The sequence below is a fragment of the Talpa occidentalis genome, unplaced genomic scaffold (assembly GCF_014898055.3).
Source record: "Talpa occidentalis isolate TD23 unplaced genomic scaffold, MPIMG_talOcc4v2.1 talOcc4.7, whole genome shotgun sequence".
Taxonomy (NCBI): Eukaryota; Metazoa; Chordata; class Mammalia; order Eulipotyphla; family Talpidae; genus Talpa; species Talpa occidentalis.
The window spans coordinates 63164539-63186103 of record NW_023605083.1 but is presented as its reverse complement, the minus strand read 5'-3'; the positions used below and the strand labels follow the sequence as shown (position 1 = coordinate 63186103).

The 21565-nt window shown below is 41.2% G+C and overlaps 1 long non-coding RNA gene across 1 annotated transcript; it reads right to left on the bottom strand.

Annotated features, from left to right (window-relative positions):
* Positions 1-79: 79 nt before the first annotated feature.
* LOC129144890 (uncharacterized) lies at positions 80-21191 on the bottom strand. The gene is made up of 3 exons (XR_008549692.1): positions 21174-21191; positions 10852-11063; positions 80-380 (listed from the first exon to the last, which is right to left on the bottom strand). It is a non-coding gene; the product is annotated as an uncharacterized LOC129144890 (long non-coding RNA).
* Positions 21192-21565: the final 374 nt, after the last annotated feature.

Here is a 21565-nt window from a genome sequence, read left to right as displayed (position 1 = left end):
CCCGCCGCCAGCGCCGCCGCCTACCTCTCCAGGACGCGCGGAGGCGCCCCCGGCGGCCCCGGCCTGCCAGGTCCGCCGTGGCCGAGACCTTGGCGCCGGGGCGGGACTCTGGGTCCGGCTCGGAGGCTGCTTTTCTTATCTGTTACAGGGCGCCCCAGAAACAGGGGTTCCAGGAAGCTGCCCGAGTTTGTTCTCACAATCCAGCTTCGGCGCTTGGTGTTCGCAGTTTCTCGCCCAGCACGGCCCCGGCCCGCCTCCTGCCACGTTCCTGGGCGCCGGGCTGGCCCCCGCGCCGTGCGCCCTTCCCTCGCTGCGGGGCGGTCTCGGAGCCCAGCACACCCGAGGGGAAATCATCTCCTGTGCCGCAGATCTCTAAGCGCCTTCGAGACAGCATGTAATAGAAAAGAAATTCCCAAACTCAGAATAGAAAGAGTGAGTTACTATTGAGGCCCCATAAGGCCAATATGGCTATTGAGTGTTGAGATTTGACTAGTACAACGCGTGAGATGTGCTGTGAGAATGAATAGTTCGCCAGATGTCGAAGAACTCATTAATAAATTTTATATTGTTACATGTCGGAAGGATAATATTTGTAATATATTGGGTTAAATTAAATCAGTTCCGCCGTTTTTGTTGTTTTACCCTTTTTATTTGGCTAACAACTAGGAAATTTCAATTACGCATGTGGATAAGGCCCTGCTCTAAAATGGAAAGTGTTGATACTTTGGCCAGTGAGGTAACTTAGTATTTATCTTATCTTTAAATAAGTCCAATGAGATGTTTTAATCTGGTATGAAATGTTTCTGTTTGTTTCTTTAGCTTCGATGATTTTATATTGTTTCTCGATTGTTTTGTGTTTAGACAATGTTTATTATTTCAAATGATTTCCTTTTAAATAATCCGTGACCTCCCTGGAGAGATTTCAGATTGAATTCAATTTTGAGTTGTTTATTTTACGATTGCTGCTCATGAAAGTTGTGATATTGATTGAATGAGCTACCTCAAACTACAATTAAATGATAAAATACAATCAGAAAAGTTGAATGTTCATATTGAACAGTGCTTAGATACCAAATTCCCAAATGTTATTGGTTGATATAGAACAGAATTTTGAAAACATCACCATTGTAGCTAATCTTTTCTAAAACACAGTTACAATTACAAAAATACTTCAATACTCACAGTGCCTTGTCAATTAAGTGGTAGGTGTTATTTTCTTAATCTGTACAACATAATGGTGTAATTAATTTTACAATTAATGCCCCCCTCTTAGATTGGATGATTTATATAATCGGTCAATATAAACATTTTGTTATAGTCTGCATTTCTCCAAAATGTTTTTTGGAACTGTACAATAAAGGATTTGTATACCTCATGATCAATAACATGGAAAATGAGACTAGAGAAAGTGGAAAAAAGAAGATATTCTTACGAGTTAATTAAGCATCATCGGTAAAGATCAATAAGGTTGTACTTGAGCCTAGTTAAATTTGGTTTGTCCAAACCTGGTTGATGATTTTAAAGCACCAGTTTCACAATACACCAATCTAACAGTTTGTAGATATTGTGAAGTGTGAATTGCTTACATATATTACAGCAGCATCAGCTTCTAGCAGGCTCTGACCACTGATGTCTTGGTAGTTAACATGTATTTTTATTTGTCTAAAGGCCCTCATCTCTTTTAGAAAACCGACTCCACCAAGTTCTGACTTTTTCCAGGAGCATTCCAGTCACATTAGTACATATTAGAATTCATATTTTTTTAAGGACTAATGTTTTTAGACGCAAATAAAACCCAAATTTATTGACTCTAGATATTTTAGTTTATAAAATCTTAACAAGAAAAGAATTCAAAATGTCTGGTTCAAACCAAATATTTGGAACACATTTTTGGCTCAAGCGAAACCCAAACCAAAATAATTATAGCTGATTCCAAACTGAAACAGAAATGAAATAGCAATGGTTCCAGCTTCATATTCCAGAAAAGACATGAAAAGACTTTGGGAAAACACAAGTACATCAATTACTTCAGGGAAGCAAAAACAATTCAACTCTGGCAAGTTGATACCCTTAGTGACACAGTGCTCAAAATACCAGTAATTAAAAGTTTGTGTTACATTTTCAATAGTTAGGACTCTTGATTTGGGTTGTATCTAATAAAAACATAAACTTTGGTGAGCAGTCTAGATAAGTTTAAAATGTGACAGCTATATACAGAAAAAGGACTGAAAGAAATTATACCAACTATGATGAATGAAATGTATTGTTTTTTAACATGCCTTTTTATATTGTTGACTTTGAATAATGAACATTATTGTTTTTATAATAAAAATGACCATTTTCTACTTATCAAAAAGAGTCAATGAAAAACAGACATTTTTCATAATTTATTTTTAAATTATAAGTGGTACTGTCACTTAGGAGGACAGTTTGACAGTTACTTAAAAAACTAGACATATTCTTACCATATGATCCAGCAATCATACTCCTTGGGATTTACCCAAATGAGTCAAAAACTTATGTCCACACAAAATCCTGCACAGGGATGTTTATAGCAGCTTCTCTTTATAATTGCCCAAACTTGGAAGCAACCAAAATGTGTTTCAATAGATGAATGGATAAACTGTGGTATGATATTATTCCAGATATTATTCGGCACTAAGAAAATGAGCTATCAAGCAATGAAAAATATGGAGGATACGTAAATATATAATACTAAATGAAAGAAACTGATCCAAAAAGGCCACATACTGAGTGATTCCAGTTTTATGATCAGTGGTTGCCAGGAAGGAGAGCAGTGGGAGGGGTAAGTAGGCATATCACAGAGGATATTTAGGGCAGCAAAACAATTCTGTTCTATACTATAATGGTGCGTACATATATTATACATTTGTCAAAATCCATAGGGAGTTTAATACAAAGACTGAACCCTAGTGAGAACTATGGAAGTTTGGTGACAACCATGTTCATTAACTGTAGCAAATGTACCCCTCTAGTGCAGGAGTTGATAGTGGGGGAAGCTATTGGGGCAGGGAGTATATATTGTATGCTCGATTTTGCTGTGACCCTAAAACTGCTCTTAAAGTCTATTTAAAATTAAAGCCTAGGGCCTCCCTGGTGGCTCAAGGGCTTAAGTCTCAGCACTATGAAGCTATCTGCAGCCACTGCAACACAAGTTCAATCCCGGCCAGAGAGCTCACCCCTATGGCACTGCAGACCTCTCCTGTTGTGCCTGCTGCTTCCCTCAGCAGTGTATTTTGGTAGGTCCACTTGTTCTGCTCCCCACACTGTCCCTGGTGAACCCTCTCATCCCCCTACCCCCTGCACCTCTGGCCTACACCCCAGCTCTTGTATGCATAAATAAAATAAATCTTAAAAAAATTAAATCCTGTCAAAAAATAATTGGAAACATAATGTGTCTGAATAAGCGACACAGACCAACTGGTCATCAGAGCCCAGGCCTGTGTACCCTGTAGGCACTCAAATGTTTATTGAAGAAGTAAAAATAATAAACTAATCTACAGTGACAGAAGTCATTAGGGAAACTGTTCAACTTTCTCCTTTGTTTGCAAATAGTTTAAAGATATTTTTTCTTGGCCTCCCCGGTGACACAGAGGGTTGAGTACAGCGCGATGAAGCTGTCCACAGCCTCTGCAGTGCAGGTTCAATTCCCGGCCAGCCAGGGAGATTCCCCTACGGTGTGGCAGACCTCTCTTGTCGTGCCCGCTGTTCCCCTCAGCAGTGTGTTTCAGTCAGTCTGCCTGTTCTGCTCCCTGCTCTGTCTCTGGTGAATCCTCTCATCCTCCTGCGCCTCTGGCCTGTACCCCAGCTCTTGTATAAAAATAAATAAATCCTTTAAAAAAATAAAAGATATTTTTTCTTTGTGGAAAAAGTTGCATATTAATTATCATAACCCCTCTTCATATTCCAAAATTAGAACATGGAGTACAGTGAGAATAAATATATATTAGTTCACCTAACCACAACCTGCAGACCTGTTCCAAGCTCATACTCTATTTGACAGAGTCAACAGTATAATTTTTATGTCACTATGGGATATCTTTTCTATCTTTGTCATTATTATTAAGAATTTTTCATGTAAATATCTAAAAATCACAATTTAGTTCCCTGTGGTTAAATTGTTGTTTTTAAAAAAGTTTTACTATACATTTTTAGCCCTATAAAACCTTTTTTAATTAAAAGGTAATCTGCCAGAAACTGGGTAAATTTGACCTTTCAAAAAGTTAGAATCAACTGATCTGAAATTTGTGGTGCTAATGCCAAAAAAAAGCAATGTAATTGTCTTTTTTTCCCTAAGCGTGCTTGAAATTAGGTGGCGCAAGGGGTTAAGCACAGCACTGTGAAATTATCTGCAGCCTCTGCAACATGAGTTCGATCCCCAGCCAGGGAGCTACCCACATGGCACAGCAGACCTCTCCTATCTCCCCTCTGCCCCCCTCAGCAGTGGATTTTCGGTCAGTCTGCCTGTTCTGTTCCCCACTCTGTCTCTGGTGCATCCTCTCACACTCCCGTACCTCTGGCCTGTACCCCAGGTCTTGTATGCGTAAAAAATAAATCTTAAAAAAAAAAAAAAAGAAAAAATACCTTGTCTACTTATTAGCAGGTACTCAGTGGTAACTTAGTAAAAGCCCTCAGATCCCGGGCCTCCCTGGTGGCACAGGGTTTAAAGTCTCAATGGTATCAAGCTATGCCTGCCACTGCAGCTAGAGTTCATCCCTGACCAGGATGCTGACCCACATGACACAGCAGTCCTATCCTGTCTCACCTGCTGCTCCCCTCAGCAGTGTATTTCAGTGGATCCGCCTGTTCTGCTCCCCCCTCTGTCTCTGGGGAATCCTCTCAGCCCCGCACCTCTAGCCTATACCCCAGTTCTTGTATGCATAAATAAAAATGAAAATAATTTACTTTAAAAAAAAAAAAAGCCCTCAGAGCCTAAGGATCCTAAAATACTTTATCACTATGAATAGTCTTCAAATGATCCAAAGGTTATAGGGGAAATTGTCAGTTCAGGGATCTTGATAAACCACCTTTCTGTTTATGTGTGTGGGTGTGGTCCAGGGGAGTGCCTGGAGTTCACTTGAGTTCATTTCATTCTCAGCTGGTTTGCTAACTCTTACCTGAATGACTAATTAAAATGTTTTCTCTCATACTTTTTTCCATTTAAATTTCATATTTGATTTTTTTAGTTTTTATTTATTTATACAAGAACTGGGGTACAGTCAGAGGCACGAGAGGGTGAGAGAATTCATCAGAGACAGAGCAGAGGGGGGAGCAGAACAGGCAGATGGACCAAAAACACTGCTGAGGGGAGCAGCGGGGGAGACAGGAAAGATCTGCCATGACATGTGGGTTTCTCCCTGGCTGGCCAGGAATAGAACCCACGCTCCAGAGGCTGCGGACAGCCTTACAGCGCGGCCCTCAACCCCCTGTGCCACCCGGGAGGCCCTCATATTTGATCTTGTTTTAATTCATAGCGTGCTAGGTTGGAACACTAATGTTCATTCTTAAAGGAAGCTAAAAATTTAAAAAATTTCTGAAAATGTACCATGTAAATATCAACTATTTCCTTTAGAAAATATTTTCTGAAATTGCTATCTTTTCAGATAAATTCATGATTCAATTCGATTTATTTATTAAAGATTATTGTGTTAAATGTTAAAAGCTTCTCTCTTAAGGGGGAAGGGGAGAGAGAGAGAGAGAGAGAGAGAGAGAGAGAGAGAGAGAGAGTATTTTATGAACCCAAGAACATGAGCTATGTACCAGGCAAATTTGTAAAATAAATATTATTTTGTATTTCACAAAAGTCATGAAATGTACAATTGGCAAGCAAGAAGATGAAATTAACTACTCAGGTGACATAACTGATGAGTGAGAGTTTGAACCCAGGTCTGTCAGACAGTAAAGTCAACACTACTTATATAAGCAAGTACAGTAGTTAGTTAATTTGCAATAGATAAAGATTGCTCCTCAAAGTTCAGATTGGCTTAGCATTGTTTACCTTGGTGACCAATATTCTGTGTAAGTGAATCTCACCATCTGAGTCTTAGGCAGTATTTGAAGAATAGATCATAAGTCTTTCTGCTAAGATGCATTGGCAATTTAAAGTTCTTACTCTTCTTTTGCCAAATATTTTGCTTCAATTGAGAGGAATTTCATAACTATATTATTTCAAAACAATTCATGTAAGATAGTAACCAAGTAAGAGACTTTTAAAAATCTTTTTTTAAGTGCTTTCTTCTCATAAAGTAATTTAGGAACATGCCAATAGATTTTTTCTTATTGGGTTATTTTATTGTATTATCAACACTGTAAGTAAAATGTAAGTTTAACCTTTACTAAAAGACAAAGGCTGCTGAGATAAACTGGATCTCCTGAGTTTGGAATCTTTCCAAAAATACCTTCTATCTTAAGAATGCTTTGTATTAGGAAACAGGGTATACTGGGAGAGTCAAACTGGTTGGGTTTGAATCTCTGTTCTACTATATACTACATGACATAAACTTACTTAACCTCTCTTCCCTCAATTTCCTTGCCTATAAAATGGATTGTTGTGAGGGCTAAAGTTAATAGATATACAATATTTAGAACTTTGCAGGCATGTGTAAATTCTATGAAAACTTTACTATTCCTTTGGAGACAGAGTTTATTAACTAATTTTGTTTAGATCATTAAATCTGCATTTCTCCCTTTATTGTTTCTCCCTATAAAAATAAAATTAGTTACTCTCCTGATAATTTTTAGCAAATCAATCACTCTGTGACAGAAGCATACAACACTCCACAACTTTTGCTTGTGAAACAAACTAGAATATCCTACAGATCTCATCTTGCTAGTACAACTGGTTTAGCCTATCAGAAATAAATGCAATTAGATGACAATTGCATGGGACAGAAGAACTATAATTAAATAGAAAAGAGCACACAAGGATGTTTTATTTCATGAGAAAAATAAATTTCAAACCTTGAAATAAAATATTATACACAAAGAAAAAAATTAGGAAGATATTTAAATACACATGGGGCCTTCTAACCTGTAAGAAACAGTGATGTATAGAAAATTGTTGGGGCCTCCCTGGTGGCCCAAGGGGTTAAGGCGCAGCACTAGGAAGCTATCTGCAGCCACTATAGCATAAGTTTGATCCCTGGCCAGGGAGGTGACCCACATGGCACAGCAGACCTCTCCTGTTGTGCCTGCTACTCCTCTCAGCAGTGCATTTTGGTTACCCTGCCTTTTCTGTTCCCCATTCTGTCTCTGGTGAATCCTCTCACCCCCCACACCTCTGGCCTGTGACACAGTTCTTGTATGCATAAATAAATAAATCTTTAAAAAAGAAAAAAAGGAAAGTGTTAGTATTATTTTTAGTAATAAATGCTTCTAAAATACCCAGAATAAAATGTATCAGGATGTAGATGAATACAAACCAAAGTTTTCAGAGTCTAGTTTATATGACAATATATATTTTAAGCTCAGAATTAGTTTTTTTTTTTAAATGACATTATCATGAACGAATTACAAATTAACAAAGACTGTGAAGAAGATGAGCCCTTCACTCAGTGTAGTAATAACGTGGTTCAAAAACCATATCAGATGACACTTAAGCTTTTATTTCATTGTGGATAGAAAAACAGAGAAGTGCTACTGATGGAAACTTAAAAGTTGAAAAATTTAAGATGGAAGGGCTCACAAGGACATACACCAGAGGTGTCGATAGGGACCATTAATAAATCTTAACTAAACCAGCTCTGGAATGTTCCAGGAATCTAAGGTGGGGTCAGAAAAGATGATCAGTCAGAGGTGGAGGAGAGAGGATTATCAACCTTAGAACACCAACACAACCTGACCCCAAGGCAATCATTTCCACAATAAGTCCATCCAAGAACACTATAAAAGAACACCCTTTGCTCCGGGCAAAATGCAGCTCCCTTGCTTGTGTCTCTTCAGGTTCTCGCTTTCCTTTTTTTCCTTTCCTCAATAACCTTGCTTGTGCTGGTGAATGGAAATGTCTGCTCAATTCTTTCTCAGGGGGACTCAAGAACCCCAAGCACTGAACCACATCTTCTGAACCCCAGTATCACCTTAAATGTGAAGAATCATGAAACAGCCTTTGTGTGGCATAAGGAAATAGTCACAAATAGCGGAGTCTCTTTCTGTATTAAGTTCTTCCCTAAATTCAGTTGCTCAGTTTAAACTTACTTTGAGATCTTTTGGGTTTGGGACCCATTATTAATAGTCATCACAGAATGGAAAATAATGAGCAAAATTATTTGAACAGACTGTTAAGATGACAAAGCAAGTGAATGACTTTCCTGTCCAGTTATTTCTTTTCCTTTAGTCCTAGAAGGATATCAAAGGAAAAAATGTTCCAGGAGCACATTGTTCTCATTCTTTGGATACAAAGTTAAAAATGGTATAGTCCTTGACACAAGTTCAGGGTTGCCTGTGGAAGATACATGAAAAAACAGGTCATTGTAATGCACTGTTCTTAAGTGTTGATAAAGAAGTATGAGGAGAATTGTTTGGGAGTTAGAAATGATTACTTTAATTTGGGAATGTCTAGAAAGACTTTGTGGAGAAGTTCCAGGTCCTGAAGAAAGAGTAAGAGATTACTAGGTAAAGAGTCAAAGGAAAGCAGGATGTCTTCGGTGGTTATTTGTTCAGTTCTTCGCTCAAATTTCATCTCTTCTGAGAAGCCCTTTCTATCACTACAGCACCCATGTTAAATCTATGCTATCTCCCACACTGTACTGTGTATTTATTTACTTTTATTGACTCCTTTACATATGAGTAGAGCCTCCATGAGAATGGGGACTTGGTTTTATTTACTGTTTCTCCATCACTTGAAACAGCACCTATTAAGTAATAGACACTCAATGAATGTTTGTTAAATGATAAGTGTGCTGAGTCTGCTTGTCAGCTGATCCAACAGTGGGAACCAGAAGAGGATGTTTACTAGGATCTTGGGGGTAATTTGGCTCAGTGTGGAGCAGCACTGTCCCTAATATTAATAATGATGAGGCTCAGCGGCAAATCAAGAAAGACATACAATTTTGAATCTGGTTCCTGGTTCTCTTTCATTCTTTTGTAGAGATCTAATAATGTGCCTTTTGGAAAAGTTTTGAATTGCTGAACATTAAGGCAACTACTTTCCTTCTGTTCCTTGTTTAGAAGAGTGTTTTCTGTCTTCTTTTTGCCTGACCACTAAGACAGTGTATATTTGCACACAGGTGTACACACTCATGCACACAATGTTGACATTGTCCAAACTGAAAAGACAGAAAATACAGAAGAGTATACAAGAGCTGTGGTATTGTTGGGGGAAAGGATGTCCTGAGCTAAATCCATACAAGCTTTGTGGACTCCACCCCCACTCCAGAACAAAGCCATCAAGACATTGGGAATGACAAATCCCATCACCACCAAAGGGAGGGTTGCTGGGACCTGAGGGTGGAGTTAAGCAGCCAGGTTTGGTATAAAACCAGACACGTGGGCCTTGGGGGGCTCTCTCTTGGCTCCACAGCTCTTGGCTCACTGCCAGCTCTCAGAGTGCCATTTGGGATTTCATGTCAGCAGAACTGGCAGGACGCATTTAAGACTTTATCTCCCTCTTTTCTCCCTGAGTTGTACATTTCCTCATTTCCTCTTCCCTTGTAAATAAACCTTTTATTAACCTTTTGTGTGTGCGTGCAGTTGAGTATTAATAAGTCCCTTTTAAGCGCGGGTGAGGATCCACAGCCAGGCAACCCGTTTTATATCAGGGCTGCCCAGTAACAGTATCAAACAATCTAATATATATGAAACTGAAAGACCAGGGAAAAAAGAAGAAAGATCAAAGAGGACTGTTTGAAAAATTAACAGCAAAAAATTTTCCAAAATTAATGAATGATAAGACATAGGCCTAAGAAACCCAGGAAAGCTACAAACAGGTTTATTTATTTTGAGGGAAAAAAAAGGAAAAATAAAATATCTACTATTATTCCTTATAATACCTTAATCCTTCCTCTCACCTACCAGCCTCTTAAACCACTGATAATCTCATTTCTGTTGTCAATGTCCACTAGTTTATTTTTATTTTTCAGTTCATTGCTTTGTTTTCTGATATTACTCATATATGTGAAATCACTCATATTGTCTTTATCTTCCTACTTTCAAATAATCACCTCAAGTTTTTTCCATTTTGCTGAAAATGGCAAATTTTCATCTTTCCTTATAGCTGAAAGTATTCCATTATGTGTATGTATCACATCTTCTTTACCCATCATTCCATTAGTAGGCACTGAGGTTGCTTCCATATCCTAGATATTGTAAATAATTCTGCCTAAATTTTGTGCAGCATAAAATTCCTCAAGTTGATGGTTTCATATTCTTTTAATAGATACTCAAAAGTGGGATGACTGGATCTTATGGTATTTCTAGTTTTTTGTTTGGGCCAGAGGTGTGGAGGGGTGAGAGTGCTACAGGGCAGGGAGAGGGGCACCCCAGAGTCCGCAAACCTGCCTGCTCTAAATAGGTTCTGCCATCCGCCGCATCAACAGAAAACATACGAGACTTTAATGAGAAGGAACTTCAATGCAATTAGTAAACAATACAGGAAAGGCAAAGAATACAGTTTCTAAATCAAGCACCCAAAGTTACCCGTTCCCTCGTGGGTAAAAGTCCACCCAAGCAGGGTTGGCCCAGAGCAAGGCCCCAAAGCCTGCCACAAGTCTAAAGCATCTTCCAGTGGGGACCCACAGAAAAGGATCAGCAACAACCAGACAAGTCTGGAAGGAAAAGAGCAAAATCAAAATAAAGACAAAAACCACCATTGTCACATCCCCATGTGTCTCTCACCCACATCTGTGTCACCAGTCCACGACCAAAAAGCCAGCGCAGTTTCTTCACGTGTCTCTCGGCTCCATGCGCCTCCTCCAGGTCTCCTTCTGGCTCCATCCTGCTTCCTTCCTTCCTCAGTCTCCTCTGAAGCTTCTGCTCTCTCTGCTCAGCTCCACTCTCCCTTGGGTGGGGCAGGAAACCTGGAATCTCCCCCTTTCCTGGGGACCACCCTGTTACAAGAGGATTCACCAGAGTGAGGAGCAGAACAGGTTGATGCACTGAAATACACAGCTAAGGGGAGCAGTGAGCTAGATAGGAGAGGTCTGCTACCCCATGTGGGTCAGCTCCCTGGCCAGGGATCGAACTCAGGCCTCAGCAGTGATAGTGCTGAGACTTAATTCCTAGGCCACCAGGACAGCCCTCTAGTTTTAGTTTTTTAAGCAAGGCCCAAACATCTTTCCAAAATGGCAGCACCAGCTTATATTCCCACCATCAGTTGCTTCCCCTTTCTCAATATGTTCACCAATACTTGTTGTTAGGAATCTTTTTGATGTACAGTTCTTACAGGTGTGAGATGATATGTCACTGTGATTTTAATTTGCATTTCCCATGTTAGAAATGGTCATGAGTGGGCCTCGCCGGTGGCGCAGCGGTTGAGCGCTGGGTTGCTAAGCTGCCTGCAGCCTCTGCAGCGCCAGTTCAATCCCTGACTGCTCCCCGGCCACTGGAGGAGGGTCCCGCATGGTGCGCAGACCTCTCCTGCCGCCCGCTCCTCCCCTCAGCAGTGTACTTTGGTCCTTCTGCCTGCTCTGCTCTCCGCTCTGGCTCTGGCTCTGGTGAATTCTCTCACCCTCCCGAGCTTCTGACTACCTACCCAGTACTTGTATAAATAAATAAATAAATCTTTAAAAAAAAAAAAAAAGAAAAAGAAATGGTCATGAGCATTTTTTTCATATCTGCCAACTGTATATCCTCTTTAGAGAAATGTTATTCAGATCTTCTGCTCATTTTCTTTTTTAAAAGATTTATTTAATTTATGTATGCATACAAGAACTGGGGTCTAGGCCAGAGGTGCGGGGCAGGGGTTGAGGGGTGAAAGGATTCACCAGAGACAGAGTGGGGAGCAGAACAGGCTGATCTACTGAAATACACTGCTGAGGGGAGCAGCGGGTGAGACGGGAGAGGTCTGCTGTGCCAAGTGGGTTAGCTCCCTGGCTGGAGATCTAACTAGTGCTGCAGTGGCTGGCACTGGTGATAGCTTGATAGCTCTGCGACTTTAACCCCTGTGCCACCAGGGAGGCCTTCTTCTGCTCATTTTTTAAACAGTTTATTTGTTGTAGTTGTTAAGTTGGATGAGTCCTTTGTATGCTTTGGATGTCAATCCCTCATCAGTTGTGTGATGTGTGAATCTTTTAATCTACTGACCTTTTTTCCACTGTATAAAAGCTTTTTAGTTTGATGTCATTTCAATTGTTTATTTTTGCCCTTATCTCCCTTGCCATTTCTTCTCTTATGTTTTGACAACTTTCTTTTATGTTTTGTTTGGGTTTCATTTTCATTGTTTTATGAATTTCTCCTGGATTTTTATTTTGAGGTTACATTGAGGTTTATGTATGATGGTCTATACTTGTGACCTATTGAAGAGTTTGATCTCAAATTAATTCTGATGGTTTACATTTTTACTCTCCTTTCCCTCCATGTTATGTGAGTTTTGCATCTGTTACTTCTAAATAAAATTTCTTGTTATTTTATACTAGTTCTGTTAGGGGGAAATAATGTCCTGAGCTAATCCCATACAGGCTTTGTGGACTCCACTCCCAGTCCAGACTAAAGCCATCAAGCCATTGGGGAAGACAAATCCCATCACCACCAAAGGGAGGGTGGCTGGGACCTGAGGGTGGAGTTAAGCAACCAGGTTGGATATAAAAACCAAACACTTGGGCTGGCTCACTATCGCTCGCCTCCTGGCTTCAAGGCTCCTGGCTTGCAGCCAGCTCTCAGAGTGCCATTTTGGATTCCAGATCGGCGGATCGGGTAGGACGCATTTAAAACTTTGTCTCCCACTTTTCTCCCTGAGCTGTACATTTCCTCATTTCCCCTTCCCTTGTAAATAAACCTTTTATTAACCTTTCGCGTGCGCCTGCAGTAGAGCATTGATAAGTCCTTTTAAGCACGTGGGTGAGGACCCACAGTCAGGCATTCCGTTTTGTATCGGGGCTGCTCTTTAACAGTTCCTTTAGTATTTCCTTCAAAATTGGTTTAAGGTGATGAATTATTTTAGTTTTTGTTTTTCTGTAAAACTCTTTATGGTTCTGAATGATAGGCTGGGCAGAAAATGTATTCTGAGTTTGAAAATCCTAACTTCTTTGAGAACCTGAAATATTTCCTGTCATTAACCTTGCATGGTTTCCACTGAGAAGTTCACAGAAAATCTTATAGGTATTCACTTGAATATAATAATTTTTTTCCTCTGGATTCTTTCAGTATCTTTTTGGTGTCTCTAGTTTTTTTTTTTAGCAGTTTATGTATATATATATATGCCTTGGGCTGTCTGAATTTTTTATTTGGAACTCTTTGGGACTCTTGGATTAAAATATCTATTTGTTTCTTCAATTAGGGAGAGTCTCTGCTATTATTTCTTTATTTTAAAGATTTATTTATTTATGCATACAAGTGCTGGGGTACAGGCCACAGGTGCAGGGGTGTGGAGGGTGAGAGGATTCACCAGAGACAGAGTAGGGAGCAGAGCAGGCGGATTGACTAAAATACACTGCTGAGGGGAACAGCAGGCAAGATAGGAGAAGTCTGCTGTGCCACGTGGGTCAAATCCCTGGCTGGGATCCAATTAATGCTGAAGTGGCTGTAGATAGCTTCATAGTGCTGAGACTTAACCCCTTATGTCAACAGGGAGGCCCATTGCTATTATTTCTTTAAATAAAATTTCTAGCCCTTTCCCTCTCTCATTGAGACAGGGCAAGCTAGGGTTATTAGGCAGTTTTAGGGATAGTGCAGGAGGGGACCTCTGAAAAATTTAGGGAGGCTTCAGAGATAAGGACAAGCAAGGGAAAGTAACCCATTCCATTAGGAAAAACAAACATGCCAGGACCAAGGACAACATTGTTAATGCTGGTCCTGGTTTCCTTCAGGTGGTAAAGGGAGGCAGAGATTGGAGAAATGGAGAATGGTTTAATTTATGGTCACATTAGAAGGGCAGCTGTTTAACTTCAATGCAGGGATGCCCATCCAAAAGACTGGGCCATAAATTTAAAGATGCAACAAATGGGGAAAGAGAAAGCTGTTAGATAAGGAATGTGAAGATCCCCACTCAGTAGCAAATTAAATGAAACAGCCGAGAACTGACCAATCACAAAGAGACTGGGGCAGCTTTAGAATAATGAGGGAAAAAGGTCTATATTCCCTAAGACACGACTCTGCTTTGGCTTCCTTGCCCCTCCCAGGCCTGGTTCCCTGGCCTGGGAGTCCCACTTTATTTCTGCTCTTTTTCTCCTCAATAAACTTTCTTCTAAACAAACCTGCCTCTTCTCGCTTGCTTGCCTGAGCGTCTGCAAAGTTCCTGCTGCGGCTTCATGAGACACCAACCCGTGGGGGTTCTAGCGGCTGGGGCTCAGCGCTGCCCTGCAGCCTGAAATCCGATCCCGGCTGGGAGACTAGACCTGACAATTCCGGCATCATCATGTCCTTCTTAGATCCGCGTAATGTATTGTTTCTCTTTATCTTATCCCAAGGGAGCTCTTACACTGCTTTCATTCCTTTACATTTTCTTTTCTCTTTATGTGTTTTCCACTACTGTGTGTTCAAGCTCGCAGATCCTGTCAGCTGCTTCTATTAGTCTATCATTGAGTCCCTGTATTTTAAAATTGTTATAGGGCAGCCCTGATAAAAACGGGATACCTGACTGTGGGTCCTCACCCGCACGCTTAAAAGGGCTTATCAATGCTCTACTGCAGGCACACAGGAAAGGTTAATAAAAGGTTTATTTACAAGGGAAGGGCAAATGAGGAAATGTACAGCTCAGGGAGAAAAGTGGGAGATAAAGTTTTAAGTGAGTCCTACCCCATCCTCCGATCAGGAATCCCAAAATGGCACTCTGAGAGCTGGCCGCAAGCCAGGAGCCTTGAAGCCAGGAGGCAAGCGATAGCGAGCCCCCCAAGGCCCACGTGTTCGGTTTTTATATCCAACCTGGCTGCCCAACTCCACCCTCAGGTCCCAGCCACCCTCCCTTTGGTGGTGATGGGATTTGTCTTCCCCAATGTCTTGATGGCTTTAGTCTGGAGTGGGGGTGGGGTCCAAAAAGCCTGTATAGGATTAGCTCAGGACATCATTTCCCCCTAACAAAATCACTTATGGAAATTTTTAAGTCAATTTTTCTGTTTGAAGCTTTCTCATTTTTTCTCTATCCTTGTAATCCTGCTTATGTTTGTCGATTGTTTTTCTTATTTCAATATAGTTATGACTGGTGTTTTCAGCTCTTCAGCAAGTAAATTACAGTTTCACAATGTTCTCAGAGGTTTTTTGTTCCATCATTTGTGGTATATTCCTGTCTCTTCATTTTTACTTTTTATGCATTAATATAAAGAATTTCTTATCCTTGATTTGGTATACTGGTCTTATATTGAAATAACTGGTTGCGGGATATAATCCAAGGGTTGTTTGCTTGGGATCCCAGAGTGCTTGTGGCTTTCTAGATTGATCCTCTGCACCTGCTTGTGTTATAGGGCAGCCCAAACCCTGCAAACCTGCCTATTCTAAATGGGTTCTGCCATCCGCTGCATCAACACAAAACATATGAGACTTTAATGGGAAGGAACTTTAATACAATTAGGAAACAATACAGGAAAGACAAAGAATATAGTTTCTAAATCAAGCACCCAAAGTTACTCGTCCCCTCGTGAGTAAAACTCCATCCAAATGGGATTGGCCCAAAGCCTGCCACAAGTCTAAAGCACCTTCCAGTGGGGACCCACAGAAAAGGGTCAGAAACAACCAGACAAGCCCGGAAGGAAAAGAGCAAAATCAACATCAAGATAAAAGCTGCCATTGTCACCTCCCCAAGGGTCTCACCCACATCTGTGTCACCCAGTCCATGACCAAAAGACAAGCGCAGTTTCTTCATGTGTCTCTAGGCTCCATGTGCCTCCTCCAGGTCTCCTTCTGGCTCCATCCTGCTTCCTCCTTCTCAGTCTCCTCTGCAGCTTCTCCTCTCCCTACTCAGCTCCACCCTCCCTTGGGTGGGGCAGGGAACCTCCCCCTTTCCTGGGGACCACCCTGTTACACGTGGAGTGCGGCTATGCGGAGGGAGTTGGGACTCAGACAGTGGGTCACCAAGATGGTTCTACTAGCCAATATCTTTCTCAGTCAGAGCTTCTCCAGTAGGTGCAGACTAGCACCAAAACCTCTATCCTGGTCTGCTTCTGGTATGTGAGTACTATAACCAGTAGTTTTCCCCCCTGGGGGTACAGGCAAGGAGTGAGTGACTTGAGAGCTGCAGGTTCCCATTGAAGACAGGCTACTGTACCAATTATGATCATAGGCATATGAGAGGCATCTCAAGGTTTGCATGTACTGTCTACAAGGGACTGACTCCCTTGCAGATAAGTCAGTGTTTGTAGCCCTGGGAGGGAGGGGCTATGTGATAAAGTCAAGGCAGGGTCTCTTCCCTATGACTTTCAAATACAGGACCTTGCCCTGAGCTGCTAGTGCCTGCTGTCAGGGGCATGTATTTTAAATTCTGGTTAGAGGCAGCATGCACCTTATATGGATGCTAGCTCAGTTTTAGCCCCAGGCGGGGTGAGGCAGGAGTTTTGCATAACACAGCCGCCAGCTATAGAGAGAAGCCTCTTTTCTGGAGACTTGGTTGAGCTTCTTCCCACTCAGTTTTCTCTAACCTTGCCTTCCCCACTGACTTTGGCACCAGCTGCCCATTCTGTGAGGCACAGGCTCAAGCCAACAATAACCCCCTTAAGTAAGTCCCATACTGGCGGTCACTAGGACCATCCATTGTCCTCAAGCACCCCTAATAGGGATGTGGGGGTTTCACCCTCTGGTCTTAATTGCCTGGTTGCTTTTTAGCATATGTCATCTGCATTTGCCTGTGTCAATCTGCTTCCCTGGCATTCTATTTGTAGATCTCTATTCCCAGACTCCTAGCTTTCTCAGGAGGTTGGCTCTATTTGCAAATAAATTATGTGCATACCCCTACCCCCTTTTCCAATGTGGTCCCAGTCCTAAAGTGAGAATGAGTCCTTAAGTAAACAGTGGCAGAGAGACTTCATGCTGCAGTCTTTCCTCCTCTCAGGTTATACTGCCCTGGTCATGTTCCAGACGCATATTTCAATATTTTCTATGCTCTCTGCCATGTCGCTTTTCTTTATGCAAACAGTGGTCATCCAGTCATCCTCCAGGCACCATTTTCTTTATTTCATGTTGCTTGGTTTTGAATATGTGAAGGAAACAACTGCAGTCCTCTTTACTCTCCAAGGCCTCCCACAAGCAGCATTAAAATGACAAATCATAAATTTTTCCTAGACACTTCATAGTCAAACTTCTTAGAATAAGAGATTAAAGAGGAAATCTTGAAGGCAATCAGAGGGGGAGAAATTACACAGAGAGAATCAAAGATAAGAATTACAAAAAATGAATTAATGAAAAAGAGCCACAACATATTTATCATTTGAACCTACAAGCCAGAAAACAATTGAGGAACACCTTTAAAAAAGGAAAAGGAAAAAAACCCTTAAAGTCCAGAATTTTATGCCCAGTGAAAATATCTTTCAAAAATAAAGATAAACTAAAGATTTTTTCAGACAAAAAACTGAAAGAATTTAATATTAGAAGCCCTGTGCATTAACAAATGCTAAAGGAAGTTTTTCAGACAGAAGATGTATGATATTAGATGGAAATTTGGGTCTATATGAAGAAATGAGAAAATCAGAAATAACGACAATTATGATAAATACAACACTTTTTTCCTGCTTTTTATTACTTTAAGAGAATCTGCGAGGCCATAAGGCCACAACTACTGTTCAGTTTTACCAGGGAAGCCTGAAAGAATAAAGTCAATAAAGAGTAAAGAAGCAGATATGACAGAAGAGAAGGGAGTGCATATTAGCAACATTCAAGTCCTCTGTCCTGGTGACCCCTAAGACAGACACCATACCGGTCTATCCCATAATTTTATAATCTGCTTGAGCTAACATGTGTGTATTTCTATGACTTTTAACCACAGATTGTCCAACTTGCCATTCTCTTAAAATTATATTTGTAACAAGATACTCCAGGTGAGAGTGGACCCCAAGATTTTTGAACACTAATAAAAAGAGACTGAAAAGTAAGCTAAATTTTACATAAACTCAGAGATGACTCAGATGTTGAAACTACCAGATAAGCAGACTCTGATTTCCTAATCTGACATTTTTTTTAATATCTGGGAAACATACTGATTAAGTCATTGTATGCTTATATCCTGTTGATTCCATAGAAGAGATCACATGTCTATGGTTTAGCTTTCTTGAGGGTAATACACATGTCACTGAAAACTTTCTTGTGAAAAATAGGGGGCAAGGAAGTCGTTAAGTGGGATTTAGAATAAATTAGGAGGAAAAATAACCCTTTTTCATGAGGCTAGAGATTCTATGATTTGAACTCTGATGTGGAAGTACCAGGAGTGATTCTAATAGTAGAATTATAAACTAACCTTCTTGTCATGTAGATAGTACATGAGCAAAGCCAGAAATGTGCCCTGTCAGGACATATTTGGGCTTGTGATGATACTGCTTTTCCATGATCCGTGAACATTGGTCACATCCCATTAAAAGCTGCAGAGTGATGAATTTGGGTTTGTGCCCTTAAAAGAGCTTAGAGTTAGCATAAGAGGTGGATGGCTTCATCCATGGTCATGTTTCCTTCCCAAGGCAACCCATATCCAACGGCTGACTGGTTTGGAGATATGAAGGCCTAGCCCTTTCACTCCAGTTTGGGACAATTCTGATGGATGGGCATATTGATAACTGTGTCTTCCATTGATACTACATCACAGTTTAGCTTCTCTTCTATGCAGTCTTCTTCCTTCCATTCCCCTTTGTGGATGTGACACCCAAATGAACTCCCCAATAAACCTCCTGCTAATCTATATCTGAATTTGCTTTCTGGGGAACTTAACCTGCAACAGTCTTTCAGCCTGCTTTGGGAATGAAAGACTTTGGAAGTCAAGTTAAAAATTAGGATGTCACTCAGAGGTCCAGGTGGAATCATTGAAGGTTTTTAAGTTGGAGTGATCTGACCAGCTGAGATCCCTTGGTTGGTGTGGAAATTGAACACAGGAAGACCTGGTTGGAAGCAGGACACCACACAAGTGACTACTGAATTACAGAGACAATAATGCCAAGAAATTGGTGGTGTGACAATGGAGATTGAAATAAGGTGACAAATTCTAAAATAGTTAGGAGTCCAATCCAAAGCACTAATTGATTATATGTTGTCATGAAGGAGTGGGATGAATCAGAAAGATCCAGGTTTCTGGAATAAGTAGCAATGCCATCATTGATCCCAATCCAAGTCATGGCTCTTAAAAAAGTAGACACTTATGGCCTCCCCAGTGGCACAGTGAGTTGCGCGCAGCACTGTGAAGCTGTCTGCAGCCTCTGCAGTGCGGGTGTGTAGGGGCAGGATGGGCACTGGGCAGGTTATATATGATCTGGCAGACGGCTCTAGGAGAGTCCTGGAGCCCTTGGTGGGTTTCTCAGGCTTTTATTGAGCTTTACATGCAGTGTGGCAAACAGATACACAGCAGGCAGGGATGCCAGGGGGCCAGGAGGCCAGAAGGCCTCCAAGCCCCCAGCAAGTCTTCACTCTGGTCTTCTCTTTCTTCTTTTCCCCCTTCTCTCTCCTGCTTCTCTCTCTTGCTTCTGCTTCTCTTGGTGACTATCTTAATACTCCTTCCATGGCCCACAGAAGTAAACAAGACAACAATGTAACAACTACAAGTGCCCCATCAGACAGGGCAATCCTAATGGTGGGAGGGCAGAAAAGTCTGAAAACCATTTACCCTACAGGGTTCAATTCCTGGCCAGCCAGGGAGATACCCACATGGTGCAGCAGACCTCTCCTGCCTCGCCTGCTGCTCCCCTCAGCAGTGCTTACAGTCCCTCTGTCTGTTCTGCTTCCCGCTCTGTCTCTAGTGATTCCTCTCACTCTCCCACGCCTCTGGCCTATACCCCAGCTCTTGCATAAATAAATCTTTAAAAAAGATTTATTCCTTCTTCCTACTGCCTCTGAGCAGCACCTTAAGTCAGTAAGCAGCCTAGTAATTTTCAAGGTTCTGTATATGGCGACTTTTCCCCATTCACTCCTGAGAGTATGTAGGTAGCCATCTCCCTTCCAATATCCCACTGTTACAGGGCAGCCCCAATATAAAACGGGTTGCCTGACTGTGGGTCCTCACCCACGTGCTTAAAAAGGACTTATTAATACTCTACTGCAGGCACACACAAAAGGTTAATAAAAGGTTTATTTACAAAGGAAGGGGAAATGAGGAAATGTACAACTCAGGGAGAAAAGAGGGAAATAAAGTCTTAAATGCATCCTACCCTTTTCGCTGCCCTGGAATCCCAATGGCACTCTGAGAGCTGGCTGCGAGCTACGAGCCATGAAGCCAAGAGGAGAGAGACCCCAAGGCCCATGTGTCTGGTTTTTATACCAAACCTGGCTGCTTAACTCCACCCTCAGGTCCCAGCAACCTTCCCTTTGGTGGTGATGGAATTTGTCTTTCCCAATGTCTTGATGGCTTTGGTCTAGAGTGGGGGTGGAGTCCACAAAGCCTGCATGGAATTAGCTCAGGACATCCGTTCCCCCTAACACCACCACTACTAAAGAGAAACAGGAAGAATTGGGCCCAGCTATTTGCAACTCCAAAACATAAATGCAATTACTTATGCACAGGAAAAAAATGCAAATTAAACTTGTGAAAATAAGTCTCTGAGGAGACTTAATGTAGTATTAAGGGTAAAAGCATGCATTTGGCATTAAACTGAGTTCAAATCTTGATTCTACCAATGATAACATTGATTTAGGCAAGTTATTATCTTCTCTGCGCCTCAGTTTCTTTTACCTAAAAAACATGGATAATGATGGTACCTAACACTAATACAGTTGTGACTACCAGATAAATTAACACAAGCAAAATGCTTAAAACCATGCTTGGCCTATAGTAGTCATTTAATAAGTGTTACAAATGAAATGTACTTGCAAGATTCTCTGGGTTATTTTATTGGACCCACAAGGAACTTCCAAACAGGTTTTAACCTTGTTTAATCTGATCTTACCCTGGATCTCAAATGTGGCCTCCTTGATCCTTGAGAGCTAGATGAACAGACTCAGTTGTCCTAATTCCATGGCCAGCAAGAGTTCACAGGTTCCTGCATAGTCCAGGGATTTGCTTCTCAGAGTCTCCTCTGTGTCCTGGGATTCTGCAGCCTCTGTTCTATTTTTCATTCTACACATGAAATTCAGTGTCTCCATTGGTTTCCACACAAACCCCCACTCATGCATATAGATTTAAGAATAGGGACTTATAGGGGAAAGATTACATATCATAGAACACAACTTTGAAAATTCATGGAAACAACTTTTTAAAAAAAGATTTATTTATTTATGCATATAAGAGCTGGGGTACAGGCCTGAGGTATGGGGGGTGGGTGAGATGATATACCAGAGA